The sequence below is a fragment of the Phyllobates terribilis genome, unplaced genomic scaffold (assembly GCF_046119375.1).
Source record: "Phyllobates terribilis strain yellow unplaced genomic scaffold, ASM4611937v1 Scaffold_2__4_contigs__length_985480577, whole genome shotgun sequence".
NCBI classification, from domain to species: domain Eukaryota; kingdom Metazoa; phylum Chordata; class Amphibia; order Anura; family Dendrobatidae; genus Phyllobates; species Phyllobates terribilis.
The window spans coordinates 557102112-557122345 of NW_027362762.1; positions in this window are offsets into that span (position 1 = coordinate 557102112).

A 20234-nucleotide genomic window follows, 5' to 3' on the forward strand; every position below is an offset into this window, starting at 1 on the left:
TTTGTGAAAATATCCACTAAATGAGGGAATAATATGTGTGAGGGTACCCCAGGAGAGTTCTTAATGTGTGTGGGAAGAATATATATCACACGGGGGTAAAATTGAAAAAAGTTTAAAAAAATTTTTTTTTTGGAGTTAGTCATTTTTCTGGCGTTTATCAGACTTTAAGATAGGGGAAATGTCAGTGAGCATTCCCATTTCAGTTCCAGAGTGATTCGCCCAATGAGTCCTTGATACTTAGTCGTTTTCAGCCAATTTTCTGGATTTTTGAAAATTTCACTTCTTTGTGAAAATATCCACTAAATGACTGAATGATATGTGTGAGGGTACCCCAGGAGAGTTCCAAATGTGTGTGGGTAGAATATATATCCCACGGGGGTAAAATTGAAAAAAGTTGAAAAAAATTTTTTTTTGGACTTAGTCATTTTTCCGGCGTTTATCAGACTTTCAGATAGGGGAAATGTCAGTGAGCGTTCCGATTTTAGTTCCAGAGCGCTTCGCCCAATGAGTCCTTGTTATTTAGTCTTTTTCAGCCAATTTTCTGGATTTTTGAAAATTTCACTTTTTTGTGAAAATATCCACTAAATGAGGGAATAATATGTATGAGGGTACCCCAGGAGAGTTCCAAATGTGTGTGGGTAGAATATATATCTGACGGGGGTAAAATTGAAAAAAGTTGAAAAAAAATTTTTTTTGAACTTAGTCATTTTTCTGGCGTTTATCAGACTTTAAGATAGGGGAAATGTCAGTGAGCATTCCCATTTCAGTTCCAGAGCGATTCGCCCAATGAGTCTTTGATATTTATTCGTTTTCAGCCAATTTTCTGGATTTTTGAAAATTTCACTTTTTTGTGAAAATATCCACTACATGAGGGAATAATATGTGTGAGGGTACCCCAGGAGAGTTCCAAATGTGTGTGGGTAGAATATATATCCCACGGGGGTAAAATTGAAAAAAGTTGAAAAAAATTTTTTTTTGGACTTAGTCATTTTTCCGGCGTTTATCAGACTTTCAGATAGGGAAAATGTCAGTGAGCGTTCCGATTTCAGTTCCAGAGCGATTCACCCAATGTGTCCTTGTTATTTAGTTGTTTTCAGCCAATTTTCTGGATTTTTGAAAATTTCACTTTTTTGTGAAAATATCCACTAAATGAGGGAATAATATGTATGAGGGTACCCCAGGAGAGTTCCAAATGTGTGTGGGTAGAATATATATCTGACGGGGGTAAAATTGAAAAAAGTTAAAAAAATTTTTTTTTTTGAACTTAGTCATTTTTCTGGCGTTTATCAGACTTTAAGATAGGGGAAATGTCAGTGAGCATTCCCATTTCAGTTCCAGAGCGATTCGCCCAATGAGTCTTTGATATTTAGTCGTTTTCAGCCAATTTTCTGGATTTTTGAAAATTTCACTTTTTTGTGAAAATATCCACTAAATGAGTCAATAATATGTGTGAGGGTACCGAAGGAGAGTTCCAAATTTGTGTGGGTAGAATATATATCCCACGGGTGTAAAATTGAAAAAAGTTGAAAAAAATTTTTTTTGGGACTTAGTCATTTTTCCGGCGTTTATCAGACTTTCAGATAGGGGAAATGTCAGTGAGCGTTCCGATTTCAGTTCCAGAGCGATTCGCCCAATGAGTCCTTGATACTTAGTCGTTTTCAGCCAATTTTCTGGATTTTTGAAAATTTCACTTTTTTGTGAAAATATCCACTAAATGAGGGAATAATATGTGTGAGGGTACCCCAGGAGAGTTCCAAATGTGTGTGGGTAGAATATATATCCCACGGGGGTAAAATTGAAAAAAGTCTAAAAAAATTTTTTTTTGGACTTAGTCATTTTTCCGGCGTTTATCAGACTTTCAGATTGGGGAAATGTCTGTGAGCGTTCCGATTTTAGTTCCAGAGCGATTCGCCCAATGAGTCATTGTTATTTAGTTGTTTTCAGCCAATTTTCTGGATTTTTGAAAATTTCACTTTTTTGTGAAAATATCCACTAAATGAGGGAATAATATGTGTGAGGGTACCCCAGGAGAGTTCTAAATGTGTGTGGGAAGAATATATATCCCACGGGGGTAAAAATGAAAAAAGTTGAAAAAAATTTTTTTTTGTAGTTAGTCATTTTTCTGGGGTTTATCAGACTTTAAGATGGGGGAAATGTCAGTGAGCATTCCCATTTCAGTTCCAGAGCGATTCGCCCAATGAGTCTTTGATATTTAGTCGTTTTCAGCCAATTTTCTGGATTTTTGAAAATTTCACTTTTTTGTGAAAATATCCACTAAATGAGGGAATAATATGTGTGAGGGTACCCCAGGAGAGTTCTTAATGTGTGTGGGAAGAATATATATCACACGGGGGTAAAATTGAAAAAAGTTTAAAAAAATTTTTTTTTTGGAGTTAGTCATTTTTCTGGCGTTTATCAGACTTTAAGATAGGGGAAATGTCAGTGAGCATTCCCATTTCAGTTCCAGAGTGATTCGCCCAATGAGTCCTTGATACTTAGTCGTTTTCAGCCAATTTTCTGGATTTTTGAAAATTTCACTTCTTTGTGAAAATGTCCACTAAATGAGGGAATAATATGTGTGAGGGTACCCCAGGAGAGTTCCAAATGTGTGTGGGTAGAATATATATCCCACTGGGGTAAAATTGAAAAAAGTTGAAAAAATTTTTTTTTGGGACTTAGACATTTTTCCGGCGTTTATCAGACTTTCAGATAGGGGAAATGTCAGTGAGCATTCCCATTTCAGTTCCAGAGCGATTCGCCCAATGAGTCTTTGATATTTAGTCGTTTTCAGCCAATTTTCTGGATTTTTGAAAATTTCACTTTTTTGTGAAAATATCCACTAAATGAGGGAATAATATGTGTGAGGGTACCCCAGGAGAGTTCCAAATGTGTGTGGGTAGAATATATATCCCACGGGGGTAAAATTGAAAAAAGTTGCAAAAAATTTTTTTTGGGACTTATTCATTTTTCCGGCGTTTATCAGACTTTCAGATAGGGCAAATGTCAGTGAGCATTCCGATTTCAGTTCCAGAGCGATTCGCCCAATGAGTCCTTGATATTTAGTCGTTTTCAGCCAATTTTCTGGATTTTTGAAAATTTCACTTCTTTGTGAAAATATCCACTAAATGAGGGAATAATATGTGTGAGGGTACCCCAGGAGAGTTCCAAATGTGTGTGGGTAGAATATATATCCCACGGGGGTAAAATTGAAAAAAGTTGAAAAAATTTTTTTTTTGGACTTAGTCATTTTTCCGGCGTTTATCAGACTTTCAGATAGGGGAAATGTCAGTGAGCGTTCCGATTTCAGTTCCAGAGCGATTCGCCCAATGAGTCCTTGATACTTAGTTGTTTTCAGCCAATTTTCTGGATTTTTGAAAATTTCACTTCTTTGTGAAAATATCCACTAAATGAGGGAATAATATGTGTGATGGTACCGAAGGAGATTTCCAAATTCGTGTGGGTAGAATATATATCCCACGGGGGTAAAATTGAAAAAAGTTGAAAAATTTTTTTTTTGGGACTTAGTCATTTTTCCGGCGTTTATCAGACTTTCAGATAGGGGAGATGTCAGTGAGCGTTCTGATTTCAGTTCCAGAGCGATTCGCCCAATGAGTCCTTGATACTTAGTCGTTTTCACCCAATTTTCTGGATTTTTGAAAATTTCACTTCTTTGTGAAAATTTCAACTAAATGAGGGAATAATATGTATGAGGGTACCCCAGGAGAGTTCCAAATGTGTGTGGCTAGAATATATATCCCACGGGGGTAAAATTGAAAAAAGTTGAAAAAAATTTTTTTTTGGACTTAGTCATTTTTCTGGCGTTTATCAGACTTTAAGATAGGGGAAATGTCAGTGAGCATTTCCATTTCAGTTCCAGAGCGATTCGCTCAATGAGTCTTTGATATTTAGTCGTTTTCAGCCAGTTTTCTGGATTTTTGAAAATTTCACTTTTTTGTGAAAATATCCACTAAATGAGGGAATAATATGTGTGAGGGTACCGAAGGAGAGTTCCAAATTTGTGTGGGTAGAATATATATCCCACGGGGGTAAAATTGAAAAAAGTTGCAAAAAATTTTTTTTGGGACTTATTCATTTTTCCGGCGTTTATCAGACTTTCAGATAGGGCAAATGTCAGTGAGCATTCCGATTTCAGTTCCAGAGCGATTCGCCCAATGAGTCCTTGATACTTAGTTGTTTTCAGCCAATTTTCTGGATTTTTGAAAATTTCACTTCTTTGTGAAAATATCCACTAAATGAGGGAATAATATGTGTGAGGGTACCCCAGGAGAGTTCCAAATGTGTGTGGGTAGAATATATATCCCACGGGGGTAAAATTGAAAAAAGTTGAAAAAAAATTTTTTTGGGGACTTAGTCATTTTTCCGGCGTTTATCAGACTTTCAGATAGGGGAAATGTCAGTGAGCGTTCCGATTTCAGTTCCAGAGCGATTCGCCCAATGAGTCCTTGTTATTTAGTTGTTTTCAGCCAATTTTCTGGACTTTTGAAAATTTCACTTTTTTGTGAAAATATCCACTAAATGAGGGAATAATATGTGTGAGGTTACCCCAGGAGAGTTCTAAATGTGTGTGGGTAGAATATATATCCCACGGGGGTAAAATTGAAAAAAGTCTAAAAAAATTTTTTTTTGGACTTAGTCATTTTTCCGGCGTTTATCAGACTTTCAGATTGGGGAAATGTCTGTGAGCGTTCCGATTTTAGTTCCAGAGCGATTCGCCCAATGAGTCATTGTTATTTAGTTGTTTTCAGCCAATTTTCTGGATTTTTGAAAATTTCACTTTTTTGTGAAAATATCCACTAAATGAGGGAATAATATGTGTGAGGGTACCCCAGGAGAGTTCTAAATGTGTGTGGGAAGAATATATATCCCACGGGGGTAAAAATGAAAAAAGTTGAAAAAAAATTTTTTTTGTAGTTAGTCATTTTTCTGGGGTTTATCAGACTTTAAGATGGGGGAAATGTCAGTGAGCATTCCCATTTCAGTTCCAGAGCGATTCGCCCAATGAGTCTTTGATATTTAGTCGTTTTCAGCCAATTTTCTGGATTTTTGAAAATTTCACTTTTTTGTGAAAATATCCACTAAATGAGGGAATAATATGTGTGAGGGTACCCCAGGAGAGTTCTTAATGTGTGTGGGAAGAATATATATCACACGGGGGTAAAATTGAAAAAAGTTTAAAAAAATTTTTTTTTTGGAGTTAGTCATTTTTCTGGCGTTTATCAGACTTTAAGATAGGGGAAATGTCAGTGAGCATTCCCATTTCAGTTCCAGAGTGATTCGCCCAATGAGTCCTTGATACTTAGTCGTTTTCAGCCAATTTTCTGGATTTTTGAAAATTTCACTTCTTTGTGAAAATGTCCACTAAATGAGGGAATAATATGTGTGAGGGTACCCCAGGAGAGTTCCAAATGTGTGTGGGTAGAATATATATCCCACTGGGGTAAAATTGAAAAAAGTTGAAAAAATTTTTTTTTGGGACTTAGACATTTTTCCGGCGTTTATCAGACTTTCAGATAGGGGAAATGTCAGTGAGCGTTACGATTTTAGTTCCAGAGCGCTTCGCCCAATGAGTCCTTGTTATTTAGTCTTTTTCAGCCAATTTTCTGGATTTTTGAAAATTTCACTTTTTTGTGAAAATATCCACTAAATGAGGGAATAATATGTATGAGGGTACCCCAGGAGAGTTCCAAATGTGTGTGGGTAGAATATATATCTGACGGGGGTAAAATTGAAAAAAGTTGAAAAAATTTTTTTTTTGAACTTAGTCATTTTTCTGGCGTTTATCAGACTTTAAGATAGGGGAAATGTCAGTGAGCATTCCCATTTCAGTTCCAGAGCGATTCGCCCAATGAGTCTTTGATATTTAGTCGTTTTCAGCCAATTTTCTGGATTTTTGAAAATTTCACTTTTTTGTGAAAATATCCACTAAATGAGGGAATAATATGTGTGAGGGTACCGAAGGAGAGTTCCAAATTTGTGTGGGTAGAATATATATCCCACGGGGGTAAAATTGAAAAAAGTTGCAAAAAATTTTTTTTGGGACTTATTCATTTTTCCGGCGTTTATCAGACTTTCAGATAGGGCAAATGTCAGTGAGCATTCCGATTTCAGTTCCAGAGCGATTCGCCCAATGAGTCCTTGATACTTAGTTGTTTTCAGCCAATTTTCTGGATTTTTGAAAATTTCACTTCTTTGTGAAAATATCCACTAAATGAGGGAATAATATGTGTGAGGGTACCCCAGGAGAGTTCCAAATGTGTGTGGGTAGAATATATATCCCACGGGGGTAAAATTGAAAAAAGTTGAAAAAAAATTTTTTTGGGGACTTAGTCATTTTTCCGGCGTTTATCAGACTTTCAGATAGGGGAAATGTCAGTGAGCGTTCCGATTTCAGTTCCAGAGCGATTCGCCCAATGAGTCCTTGTTATTTAGTTGTTTTCAGCCAATTTTCTGGACTTTTGAAAATTTCACTTTTTTGTGAAAATATCCACTAAATGAGGGAATAATATGTGTGAGGTTACCCCAGGAGAGTTCTAAATGTGTGTGGGAAGAATATATATCCCACGGGGGTAAAATTGAAAAAAGTTGAAAAAAAATTTTTTTTGGACTTAGTCATTTTTCTGGCGTTTATCAGACTTTAAGATAGGGGAAATGTCAGTGAGCGTTCCGATTTCAGTTCCAGAGCGATTCGCCCAATGAGTCCTTTATACTTAGTCGTTTTCAGACAATTTTCTGGATTTTTGAAAATTTCACTTCTTTGTGAAAATATCCACTAAATGAGGGAATAATATGTGTGATGGTACCGAAGGAGATTTCCAAATTCGTGTGGGTAGAATATATATCCCACGGGGGTAAAATTGAAAAAAGTTGAAAAATTTTTTTTTTGGGACTTAGTCATTTTTCCGGCGTTTATCAGACTTTCAGATAGGGGAGATGTCAGTGAGCGTTCTGATTTCAGTTCCAGAGCGATTCGCCCAATGAGTCCTTGATACTTAGTCGTTTTCACCCAATTTTCTGGATTTTTGAAAATTTCACTTCTTTGTGAAAATTTCCACTAAATGAGGGAATAATATGTATGAGGGTACCCCAGGAGAGTTCCAAATGTGTGTGGCTAGAATATATATCCCACGGGGGTAAAATTGAAAAAAGTTGAAAAAATTTTTTTTTTGGACTTAGTCATTTTTCTGGCGTTTATCAGACTTTAAGATAGGGGAAATGTCAGTGAGCATTCCCATTTCAGTTCCAGAGCGATTCGCTCAATGAGTCTTTGATATTTAGTCGTTTTCAGCCAGTTTTCTGGATTTTTGAAAATTTCACTTTTTTGTGAAAATATCCACTAAATGAGGGAATAATATGTGTGAGGGTACCCCAGGAGAGTTCCAAATGTGTGTGGGTAGAATATATATCCCACGGGGGTAAAATTGATAAAAGTCTAAAAAAAATTTTTTTGGACTTAGTCATTTTTCTGCCGTTTATCAGACTTTAAGATAAGGGAAATGTCAGTGAGCATTCCCATTTCAGTTCCAGAGCGATTCGCCCAATGAGTCTTTGATATTTAGTCGTTTTCAGCCAATTTTCTGGATTTTTGAAAATTTCACTTCTTTGTGAAAATATCCACTAAATGAGGGAATAATATGTGTGAGGGTACCCCAGGAGAGTTCCAAATGTGTGTGGGTAGAATATATATCCCACGGGGGTAAAATTGAAAAAAGTTGAAAAAAATTTTTTTTTTGGACTTAGTCATTTTTCCGGCGTTTATCAGACTTTCAGATAGGGGAAATGTCAGTGAGCGTTCCGATTTCAGTTCCAGAGCGATTCGCCCAATGAGTCCTTGTTATTTAGTTGTTTTCAGCCAATTTTCTGGACTTTTGAAAATTTCACTTTTTTGTGAAAATATCCACTAAATGAGGGAATAATATGTGTGAGGTTACCCCAGGAGAGTTCTAAATGTGTGTGGGAAGAATATATATCCCACGGGGGTAAAATTGAAAAAAGTTGAAAAAATTTTTTTTTTGGACTTAGTCATTTTTCCGGCGTTTATCAGACTTTCAGATAGGGGAAATGTCAGTGAGCATTCCGATTTCAGTTCCAGAGCGATTCGCCCAATGAGTCCTTGATACTTAGTTGTTTTCAGCCAATTTTCTGGATTTTTGAAAATTTCACTTCTTTGTGAAAATATCCACTAAATGAGGGAATAATATGTGTGAGGGTACCCCAGGAGAGTTCCAAATGTGTGTGGGTAGAATATATATCCCACGGGGGTAAAATTGAAAAAAGTTGAAAAAAAATTTTTTTTGGGACTTAGTCATTTTTCCGGCGTTTATCAGACTTTCAGATAGGGGAAATGTCAGTGAGCGTTCCGATTTCAGTTCCAGAGCGATTCGCCCAATGAGTCCTTGATACTTAGTCGTTTTCAGCCAATTTTCTGGATTTTTGAAAATTTCACTTCTTTGTGAAAATATCCACTAAATGAGGGAATAATATGTGTGAGGGTACCCCAGGAGAGTTCCAAATGTGTGTGGGTAGAATATATATCCCACGGGGGTAAAATTGAAAAAAGTTGAAAAAAAATTTTTTTTGGGACTTAGTCATTTTTCCGGCGTTTATCAGACTTTCAGATAGGGGAAATGTCAGTGAGCGTTCTGATTTCAGTTCCAGAGCGATTCGCCCAATGAGTCCTTGATACTTAGTCGTTTTCAGCCAATTTTCTGGATTTTTGAAAATTTCACTTCTTTGTGAAAATATCCACTAAATGAGGGAATAATATGTGTGAGGGTACCCCAGGAGAGTTCCAAATGTGTGTGGGTAGAATATATATCCCACGGGGGTAAAATTGAAAAAAGTTGAAAAAAATTTTTTTTTGGACTTAGTCATTTTTCTGGTGTTTATCAGACTTTAAGATAGCGGAAATGTCAGTGAGCATTCCCATTTCAGTTCCAGAGCGATTCGACCAATGAGTCTTTGATATTTAGTCGTTTTCAGCCAATTTTCTGGATTTTTGAAAATTTCACTTTTTTGTGAAAATATCCACTAAATGAGGGAATAATATGTGTGAGGGTACCGAAGGAGAGTTCCAAATTTGTGTGGGTAGAATATATATACCATGGGTGTAAAATTGAAAAAAGTTGAAAAAATTTTTTTTTGGGACTTAGTCATTTTTCCGGCGTTTATCAGACTTTCAGATAGGGGAAATGTCAGTGAGCGTTCCGATTTCAGTTCCAGAGCGATTCGCCCAATGAGTCCTTGATACTTAGTAGTTTTCAGCCAATTTTCTGGATTTTTGAAAATTTCACTTCTTTGTGAAAATATCCACTAAATGAGGGAATAATATGTGTGAGGGTACCCCAGGAGAGTTCCAAATGTGTGTGGGTAGAATATATATCCCACGGGGGTAAAATTGAAAAAAGTTGAAAAAAATTTTTTTTTTGGACTTAGTCATTTTTCCGGCGTTTATCAGACTTTCAGATAGGGGAAATGTCAGTGAGCGTTCCGATTTCAGTTCCAGAGCGATTCGCCCAATGAGTCCTTGTTATTTAGTTGTTTTCAGCCAATTTTCTGGACTTTTGAAAATTTCACTTTTTTGTGAAAATATCCACTAATTGAGGGAATAATATGTGTGATGGTACCGAAGGAGATTTCCAAATTCGTGTGGGTAGAATATATATCCCACGGGGGTAAAATTGAAAAAAGTTGAAAAATTTTTTTTTTGGGACTTAGTCATTTTTCCGGCGTTTATCAGACTTTCAGATAGGGGAGATGTCAGTGAGCGTTCTGATTTCAGTTCCAGAGCGATTCGCCCAATGAGTCCTTGATACTTAGTCGTTTTCACCCAATTTTCTGGATTTTTGAAAATTTCACTTCTTTGTGAAAATTTCCACTAAATGAGGGAATAATATGTATGTGGGTACCCCAGGAGAGTTCCAAATGTGTGTGGCTAGAATATATATCCCACGGGGGTAAAATTGAAAAAAGTTGAAAAAATTTTTTTTTTGGACTTAGTCATTTTTCTGGCGTTTATCAGACTTTAAGATAGGGGAAATGTCAGTGAGCATTCCCATTTCAGTTCCAGAGCGATTCGCTCAATGAGTCTTTGATATTTAGTCGTTTTCAGACAGTTTTCTGGATTTTTGAAAATTTCACTTTTTTGTGAAAATATCCACTAAATGAGGGAAAAATATGTGTGAGGGTACCCCAGGAGAGTTCCAAATGTGTGTGGGTAGAATACATATCCCACGGGGGTAAAATTGATAAAAGTCTAAAAAAAATTTTTTTGGACTTAGTCATTTTTCTGCCGTTTATCAGACTTTAAGATAGGGGAAATGTCAGTGAGCATTCCCATTTCAGTTCCAGAGCGATTCGCCCAATGAGTCTTTGATATTTAGTCGTTTTCAGCCAATTTTCTGGATTTTTGAAAATTTCACTTTTTTGTGAAAATATCCACTTAATGAGGGAATAATATGTGTGAGGGTACCCCAGGAGAGTTCCAAATGTGTGTGGGTAGAATATATATCCCACGGGGGTAAAATTGAAAAAAGTCGAAAAAAAATTTTTTTTGGGACTTAGTCATTTTTCCGGCGTTTATCAGACTTTCAGATAGGGGAAATGTCAGTGAGCGTTCCGATTTCAGTTCCAGAGCGTTTCGCCCAATGAGTCCTTGTTATTTAGTTGTTTTCAGCCAATTTTCTGGACTTTTGAAAATTTCACTTTTTTGTGAAAATATCCACTAAATGAGGGAATAATATGTGTGAGGTTACCCCAGGAGAGTTCTAAATGTGTGTGGGAAGAATATATATCCCACGGGGGTAAAATTGAAAAAAGTTGAAAAAATTTTTTTTTTGGACTTAGTCATTTTTCCGGCGTTTATCAGACTTTCAGATAGGGGAAATGTCAGTGAGCGTTCCGATTTCAGTTCCAGAGCGATTCGCCCAATGAGTCCTTGATACTTAGTTGTTTTCAGCCAATTTTCTGGATTTTTGAAAATTTCCTTTCTTTGTGAAAATATCCACTAAATGAGGGAATAATATGTGTGAGGGTACCCCAGGAGAGTTCCAAATGTGTGTGGGTAGAATATATATCCCACGGGGGTAAAATTGAAAAAAGTTGAAAAAAAATTTTTTTTGGGACTTAGTCATTTTTCTGGCGTTTATCAGACTTTAAGATAGGGGAAATGTCAGTGAGCATTCCCATTTCAGTTCCAGAGCGATTTGCCCAATGAGTCTTTGATATTTAGTCGTTTTCAGCCAATTTTCTGGATTTTTGAAAATTTCACTTTTTTGTGAAAATATCCACTAAATGAGGGAATAATATGTGTGAGGGTACCGAAGGAGAGTTCCAAATTTGTGTGGGTAGAATATATATCCCACGGGTGTAAAATTGAAAAAAGTTGAAAAAATTTTTTTTTGGGACTTAGTCATTTTTCCGGCGTTTATCAGACTTTCAGATAGGGGAAATGTCAGTGAGCGTTCCGATTTCAGTTCCAGAGCGATTCGCCCAATGAGTCCTTGTTATTTAGTTGTTTTCAGCCAATTTTCTGGACTTTTGAAAATTTCACTTTTTTGTGAAAATATCCACTAAATGAGGGAATAATATGTGTGAGGTTACCCCAGGAGAGTTCTAAATGTGTGTGGGAAGAATATATATCCCACGGGGGTAAAATTGAAAAAAGTTGAAAAAATTTTTTTTTTGGACTTAGTCATTTTTCCGGCGTTTATCAGACTTTCAGATAGGGGAAATGTCAGTGAGCATTCCGATTTCAGTTCCAGAGCGATTCGCCCAATGAGTCCTTGATACTTAGTTGTTTTCAGCCAATTTTCTGGATTTTTGAAAATTTCACTTCTTTGTGAAAATATCCACTAAATGAGGGAATAATATGTGTGAGGGTACCCCAGGAGAGTTCCAAATGTGTGTGGGTAGAATATATATCCCACGGGGGTAAAATTGAAAAAAGTTGAAAAAAAATTTTTTTTGGGACTTAGTCATTTTTCCGGCGTTTATCAGACTTTCAGATAGGGGAAATGTCAGTGAGCGTTCCGATTTCAGTTCCAGAGCGATTCGCCCAATGAGTCCTTGATACTTAGTCGTTTTCAGCCAATTTTCTGGATTTTTGAAAATTTCACTTCTTTGTGAAAATATCCACTAAATGAGGGAATAATATGTGTGAGGGTACCCCAGGAGAGTTCCAAATGTGTGTGGGTAGAATATATATCCCACGGGGGTAAAATTGAAAAAAGTTGAAAAAAAATTTTTTTTGGGACTTAGTCATTTTTCCGGCGTTTATCAGACTTTCAGATAGGGGAAATGTCAGTGAGCGTTCTGATTTCAGTTCCAGAGCGATTCGCCCAATGAGTCCTTGATACTTAGTCGTTTTCAGCCAATTTTCTGGATTTTTGAAAATTTCACTTCTTTGTGAAAATATCCACTAAATGAGGGAATAATATGTGTGAGGGTACCCCAGGAGAGTTCCAAATGTGTGTGGGTAGAATATATATCCCACGGGGGTAAAATTGAAAAAAGTTGAAAAAAATTTTTTTTTGGACTTAGTCATTTTTCTGGTGTTTATCAGACTTTAAGATAGCGGAAATGTCAGTGAGCATTCCCATTTCAGTTCCAGAGCGATTCGACCAATGAGTCTTTGATATTTAGTCGTTTTCAGCCAATTTTCTGGATTTTTGAAAATTTCACTTTTTTGTGAAAATATCCACTAAATGAGGGAATAATATGTGTGAGGGTACCGAAGGAGAGTTCCAAATTTGTGTGGGTAGAATATATATACCATGGGTGTAAAATTGAAAAAAGTTGAAAAAATTTTTTTTTGGGACTTAGTCATTTTTCCGGCGTTTATCAGACTTTCAGATAGGGGAAATGTCAGTGAGCGTTCCGATTTCAGTTCCAGAGCGATTCGCCCAATGAGTCCTTGATACTTAGTAGTTTTCAGCCAATTTTCTGGATTTTTGAAAATTTCACTTCTTTGTGAAAATATCCACTAAATGAGGGAATAATATGTGTGAGGGTACCCCAGGAGAGTTCCAAATGTGTGTGGGTAGAATATATATCCCACGGGGGTAAAATTGAAAAAAGTTGAAAAAAATTTTTTTTTTGGACTTAGTCATTTTTCCGGCGTTTATCAGACTTTCAGATAGGGGAAATGTCAGTGAGCGTTCCGATTTCAGTTCCAGAGCGATTCGCCCAATGAGTCCTTGTTATTTAGTTGTTTTCAGCCAATTTTCTGGACTTTTGAAAATTTCACTTTTTTGTGAAAATATCCACTAATTGAGGGAATAATATGTGTGATGGTACCGAAGGAGATTTCCAAATTCGTGTGGGTAGAATATATATCCCACGGGGGTAAAATTGAAAAAAGTTGAAAAATTTTTTTTTTGGGACTTAGTCATTTTTCCGGCGTTTATCAGACTTTCAGATAGGGGAGATGTCAGTGAGCGTTCTGATTTCAGTTCCAGAGCGATTCGCCCAATGAGTCCTTGATACTTAGTCGTTTTCACCCAATTTTCTGGATTTTTGAAAATTTCACTTCTTTGTGAAAATTTCCACTAAATGAGGGAATAATATGTATGTGGGTACCCCAGGAGAGTTCCAAATGTGTGTGGCTAGAATATATATCCCACGGGGGTAAAATTGAAAAAAGTTGAAAAAATTTTTTTTTTGGACTTAGTCATTTTTCTGGCGTTTATCAGACTTTAAGATAGGGGAAATGTCAGTGAGCATTCCCATTTCAGTTCCAGAGCGATTCGCTCAATGAGTCTTTGATATTTAGTCGTTTTCAGACAGTTTTCTGGATTTTTGAAAATTTCACTTTTTTGTGAAAATATCCACTAAATGAGGGAAAAATATGTGTGAGGGTACCCCAGGAGAGTTCCAAATGTGTGTGGGTAGAATACATATCCCACGGGGGTAAAATTGATAAAAGTCTAAAAAAAATTTTTTTGGACTTAGTCATTTTTCTGCCGTTTATCAGACTTTAAGATAGGGGAAATGTCAGTGAGCATTCCCATTTCAGTTCCAGAGCGATTCGCCCAATGAGTCTTTGATATTTAGTCGTTTTCAGCCAATTTTCTGGATTTTTGAAAATTTCACTTTTTTGTGAAAATATCCACTTAATGAGGGAATAATATGTGTGAGGGTACCCCAGGAGAGTTCCAAATGTGTGTGGGTAGAATATATATCCCACGGGGGTAAAATTGAAAAAAGTCGAAAAAAAATTTTTTTTGGGACTTAGTCATTTTTCCGGCGTTTATCAGACTTTCAGATAGGGGAAATGTCAGTGAGCGTTCCGATTTCAGTTCCAGAGCGTTTCGCCCAATGAGTCCTTGTTATTTAGTTGTTTTCAGCCAATTTTCTGGACTTTTGAAAATTTCACTTTTTTGTGAAAATATCCACTAAATGAGGGAATAATATGTGTGAGGTTACCCCAGGAGAGTTCTAAATGTGTGTGGGAAGAATATATATCCCACGGGGGTAAAATTGAAAAAAGTTGAAAAAATTTTTTTTTTGGACTTAGTCATTTTTCCGGCGTTTATCAGACTTTCAGATAGGGGAAATGTCAGTGAGCGTTCCGATTTCAGTTCCAGAGCGATTCGCCCAATGAGTCCTTGATACTTAGTTGTTTTCAGCCAATTTTCTGGATTTTTGAAAATTTCCTTTCTTTGTGAAAATATCCACTAAATGAGGGAATAATATGTGTGAGGGTACCCCAGGAGAGTTCCAAATGTGTGTGGGTAGAATATATATCCCACGGGGGTAAAATTGAAAAAAGTTGAAAAAAAATTTTTTTTGGGACTTAGTCATTTTTCTGGCGTTTATCAGACTTTAAGATAGGGGAAATGTCAGTGAGCATTCCCATTTCAGTTCCAGAGCGATTTGCCCAATGAGTCTTTGATATTTAGTCGTTTTCAGCCAATTTTCTGGATTTTTGAAAATTTCACTTTTTTGTGAAAATATCCACTAAATGAGGGAATAATATGTGTGAGGGTACCGAAGGAGAGTTCCAAATTTGTGTGGGTAGAATATATATCCCACGGATGTAAAATTGAAAAAAGTTGAAAAAATTTTTTTTTGGGACTTAGTCATTTTTCCGGCGTTTATCAGACTTTCAGATAGGGGAAATGTCAGTGAGCGTTCCGATTTCAGTTCCAGAGCGATTCGCCCAATGAGTCCTTGTTATTTAGTTGTTTTCAGCCAATTTTCTGGACTTTTGAAAATTTCACTTTTTTGTGAAAATATCCACTAAATGAGGGAATAATATGTGTGAGGTTACCCCAGGAGAGTTCTAAATGTGTGTGGGAAGAATATATATCCCACGGGGGTAAAATTGAAAAAAGTTGAAAAAAATTTTTTTTTGGACTTAGTCATTTTTCCGGCGTTTATCAGACTTTCAGATAGGGGAAATGTCAGTGAGCGTTCCGATTTCAGTTCCAGAGCGATTCGCCCAAAGAGTCCTTGATACTTAGTCGTTTTCAGCCAATTTTCTGGATTTTTGAAAATTTCACTTCTTTGTGAAAACATCCACTAAATGAGGGAATGATATGTGTGAGTCGTTTTCAGCCAATTTTCTGGATTTTTGAAAATTTCACTTCTTTGTGAAAACATCCACTAAATGAGGGAATGATATGTGTGAGGGTACCCCAGGAGAGTTCCAAATGTGTGTGGGTAGAATATATATCCCACGGGGGTAAAATTGAAAAAAGTTGAAAAAAATTTTTTTTTGGACTTAGTCATTTTTCTGGCGTTTACAGACTTTCAGATAGGGGAAATGTCAGTGAGCATTCCCATTTCAGTTCCAGAGCGATTCGCCCAATGAGTCTTTGATATTTAGTCGTTTTCAGCCAATTTTCTGGATTTTTGAAAATTTCACTTTTTTGTGAAAATATCCACTAAATGAGGGAATAATATGTGTGAGGTTACCCCAGGAGAGCTCTAAATGTGAGTGGGAAGAATATATATCCCACGGGGGTAAAATTGAAAAAAGTTGAAAAAAATTTTTTTTTGGACTTAGTCATTTTTCCGTCGTTTATCAGACTTTCAGATAGGGCAAATGTCAGTGAGCGTTCCGATTTCAGTTCCAGATCGATTCGCCCAATGAATCTTTGATATTTAGTCGTTTTCAGCCAATTTTCTGGATTTTTGAAAATTTCACTTTTTTGTGAAAATATCCACTAAATGAGGGAATAATATGAGTGAGGGTACCCCAGGAGAGCTCTAAATGTGAGTGGGAAGAATATATATCCCACGGGGGTAAAATTGAAAAAAATTTTTTTTTGGACTTAGTCATTTTTCCGGCGTTTATCAGACTTTCAGATAGTGCAAATGTCAGTGAGCGTTCCAATTTCAGTTCCAGAGCGATTCGCCCAATGAGTCCTTGATATTTAGTCGTTTTCAGCCAATTTTCTGGATTTTTGAAAATTTCACTTTTTTGTGAAAATATCCACTAAATGAGGGAATAATATGTGTGAGGGTAACCCAGGAGAGTTCCAAATGTGTGTGGGTAGAATATATATCCCACGGGGGTAAAATTGAAAAAAGTTGAAAAAATTTTTTTTTGGACTTAGTCATTTTTCCGGCGTTTATCAGACTTTCAGATAGGGGAAATGTCAGTGAGCATTCCGATTTCAGTTCCAGAGCGATTCGCCCAATGATTCCTTGATACTTAGTCGTTTTCAGCCAATTTTCTGGATTTTTGAAAATTTCACTTCTTTGTGAAAATATCCACTAAATGAGGGAATAACTTGTGTGAGGGTACCGAAGGAGAGTTCCAAATTTGTGTGGGTAGAATATATATCCCACGGGTGTAAAATTGAAAAAAGTTGAAAAAATTTTTTTTTGGGACTTAGTCATTTTTCCGGCGTTTATCAGACTTTCAGATAGGGGAAATGTCAGTGAGCGTTCTGATTTCAGTTCCAGAGTGATTCACCCATTGAGTCCTTGTTATTTAGTTGTTTTCAGCCAATTTTCTGGATTTTTGAAAATTTCACTTTTTTGTGAAAATATCCACTAAATGAGGGAATAATATGTGTGAGGGTACCCCAGGAGAGTTCCAAATGTGTGTGGGTAGAATATATATCCCACGGGGGTAAAATTGAAAAAAGTTGAAAAAATATTTTTTTTGGACTTAGTCATTTTTCTGGCGTTTATCAGACTTTAAGATAGGGGAAATGTCAGTGAGCATTCCCATTTCAGTTCCAGAGCGATTCGCCCAATGAGTCCTTGATACTTAGTCGTTTTCAGCCAATTTTCTGGATTTTTGAAAATTTCACTTCTTTGTGAAAACATCCACTAAATGAGGGAATGATATGTGTGAGGGTACCCCAGGAGAGTTCCAAATGTGTGTGGGTAGAATATATATCCCACGGGGGTAAAATTGAAAAAAGTTGAAAAAAATTTTTTTTTGGACTTAGTCATTTTTCTGGCGTTTACAGACTTTCAGATAGGGGAAATCTCAGTGAGCATTCCCATTTCAGTTCCAGAGCGATTCGCCCAATGAGTCCTTGATATTTAGTTGTTTTCAGCCAATTTTCTGGATTTTTGAAAATTTCACTTTTTTGTGAAAATATTCACTAAATGAGGGAATAATATGTGTGAGAGTACCCCAGGAGAGCTCTAAATGTGAGTGGGAAGAATATATATCCCACGGGGGTAAAATTGAAAAAAATTTTTTTTTGGACTTAGTCATTTTTCCGGCGTTTATCAGACTTTCAGATAGGGCAAATGTCAGTGAGCGTTCCAATTTCAGTTCCAGAGCGATTCGCCAATGAGTCCTTGATATTTAGTCGTTTTCAGCCAATTTTCTGGATTTTTGAAAATTTCACTTTTTTGTGAAAATATCCACTAAATGAGGGAATAATATGTGTGAGGGTAACCCAGGAGAGTTCCAAATGTGTGTGGGTAGAATATATATCCCACGGGGGTAAAATTGAAAAAAGTTGAAAAAAATTTTTTTTTGGACTTAGTCATTTTTCCGGCGTTTATCAGACTTTCAGATAGGGGAAATGTCAGTGAGCATTCCGATTTCAGTTCCAGAGCGATACACCCAATGAGTCCTTGATATTTAGTCGTTTTCAGCCAATTTTCTGGATTTTTGAAAATTTCACTTTTTTGTAAAAATTTCCACTAAATGATGGAATAATATGTGTGAGGGTACCCCAGGAGAGTTCCAAATGTGTGTGGGTAGAATATATATCCCACGGGGGTAAAATTGAAAAAAGCTGAAAAAATTTTTTTTTGGACTTAGTCATTTTTCCGGCGTTTATCAGACTTTCAGATACGAGAAATGTCAGTGAGCGTTCCGATTTCAGCTCCAGAGCGATTCACCCAATGAGTCCTTGTTATTTAGTTGTTTTCAGCCAATTTTCTGGATTTTTGAAAATTTCACTTTTTTGTGAAAATATCCACTAAATGAGGGAATAATATGTGTGAGGGTACCCCAGGAGAGCTCTAAATGTGTGTGGGAAGAATATATATCCCACGGGGGTAAAATTGAAAAAAGTTGAAAAAAATTTTTTTTTGGACTTAGTCATTTTTCCGGCGTTTATCAGACTTTCAGATAGGGCAAATGTCAGTGAGCGTTCCGATTTCAGTTCCAGAGCGATTCACCCAATGAGTCCTTGTTATTTAGTTGTTTTCAGCCAATTTTCTGGATTTTTGAAAATTTCACTTTTTTGTGAAAATATCCACTAAATGAGGGAATAATATGTGTGAGGGTACCCCAGGAGAGTTCCAAATGTGTGTGGGTAGAATATATATCCCACGGGGGTAAAATTGAAAAAAGTTGAAAAAATATTTTTTTTGGACTTAGTCATTTTTCTGGCGTTTATCAGACTTTAAGATAGGGGAAATGTCAGTGACCATTCCTATTTCAGTTCCAGAGCGATTTGCCCAATGAGTCTTTGATATTTAGTCGTTTTCAGCCAATTTTCTGGATTTTTGAAAATTTCACTTCTTTGTGAAAATATCCACTAAATTAGGGAATAATATGTGTGAGGGTACCCCAGGAGAGTTCCAAATGTGTGTGGGAAGAATATATATCCCACGGGGGTAAAATTGGAAAAAGTTGAAAAATTTTTTTTTTTGGACTTAGTCATTTTTTCGGCGTTTATCAGACTTTCAGATACGGGAAATGTCAGTGAGCGTTCCGATTTCAGTTCCAGAGCGATTCGCCCAATGAGTCCTTGTTATTTAGTTGTTTTCAGCCAATTTTCTGGATTTTTGAAAATTTCACTTTTTTGTGAAAATATCCACTAAATGAGGGAATAATATGTGTGAGGTTACCCCAGGAGAGTTCTAAATGTGTGTGGGAAGTATATATATCCCACGGGGGTAAAATTGAAAAAAGTTGAAAAAAATTTTTTTTTGGACTTAGTCATTTTTCCGTCGTTTATCAGACTTTCAGATAGGGCAAATGTCAGTGAGCGTTCCGATTTCAGTTCCAGATCGATTCGCCCAATGAATCCTTGATATTTAGTCGTTTTCAGCCAATTTTCTGGATTTTTGAAAATTTCACTTTTTTTGTGAAAATATCCACTAAATGAGGGAATAATATGTGTGAGGGTTCCGAAGGAGAGTTCCAAATTTGTGTGGGTAGAATATATATCCCACGGGGGTAAAATTGAAAAAAGTTTAAAAAATTTTTTTTTGGGACTTAGTCATTTTTCTGGTGTTGATCAGACTTTCAGATAGGGGAAATGTCAGTGAGCATTCCGATTTCAGTTCCAGAGCGATACACCCAATGAGTCCTTGATATTTAGTCGTTTTCAGCCAATTTTCTGGATTTTTGAAAATTTCACTTTTTTGTAAAAATATCCACTAAATGATGGAATAATATGTGTGAGGGTACCCCAGGAGAGTTCCAAATGTGTGTGGGTAGAATATATATCCCACGGGGGTAAAATTGAAAAAAGTTGAAAAAAATTTTTCTTTGGACTTAGTCATTTTTCTGGCGTTTACAGACTTTAAGATAGGGGAAATGTCAGTGAGCATTCCCATTTCAGTTCCAGAGTGATTCGCCCAATGAGTCTTTGATATTTAGTCGTTTTCAGCCAATTTTCTGGATTTTTGAAAATTTCACTTTTTTGTGAAAATATCCACTAAATGAGGGAATAATATGTGTGAGGGTACCCCAGGAGTGTTCCAAATGTGTGTGGGTAGAATATATATCCCACGGGGGTAAAATTGAAAAAAGTCTAAAAAAATTTTTTTTTGGACTTAGT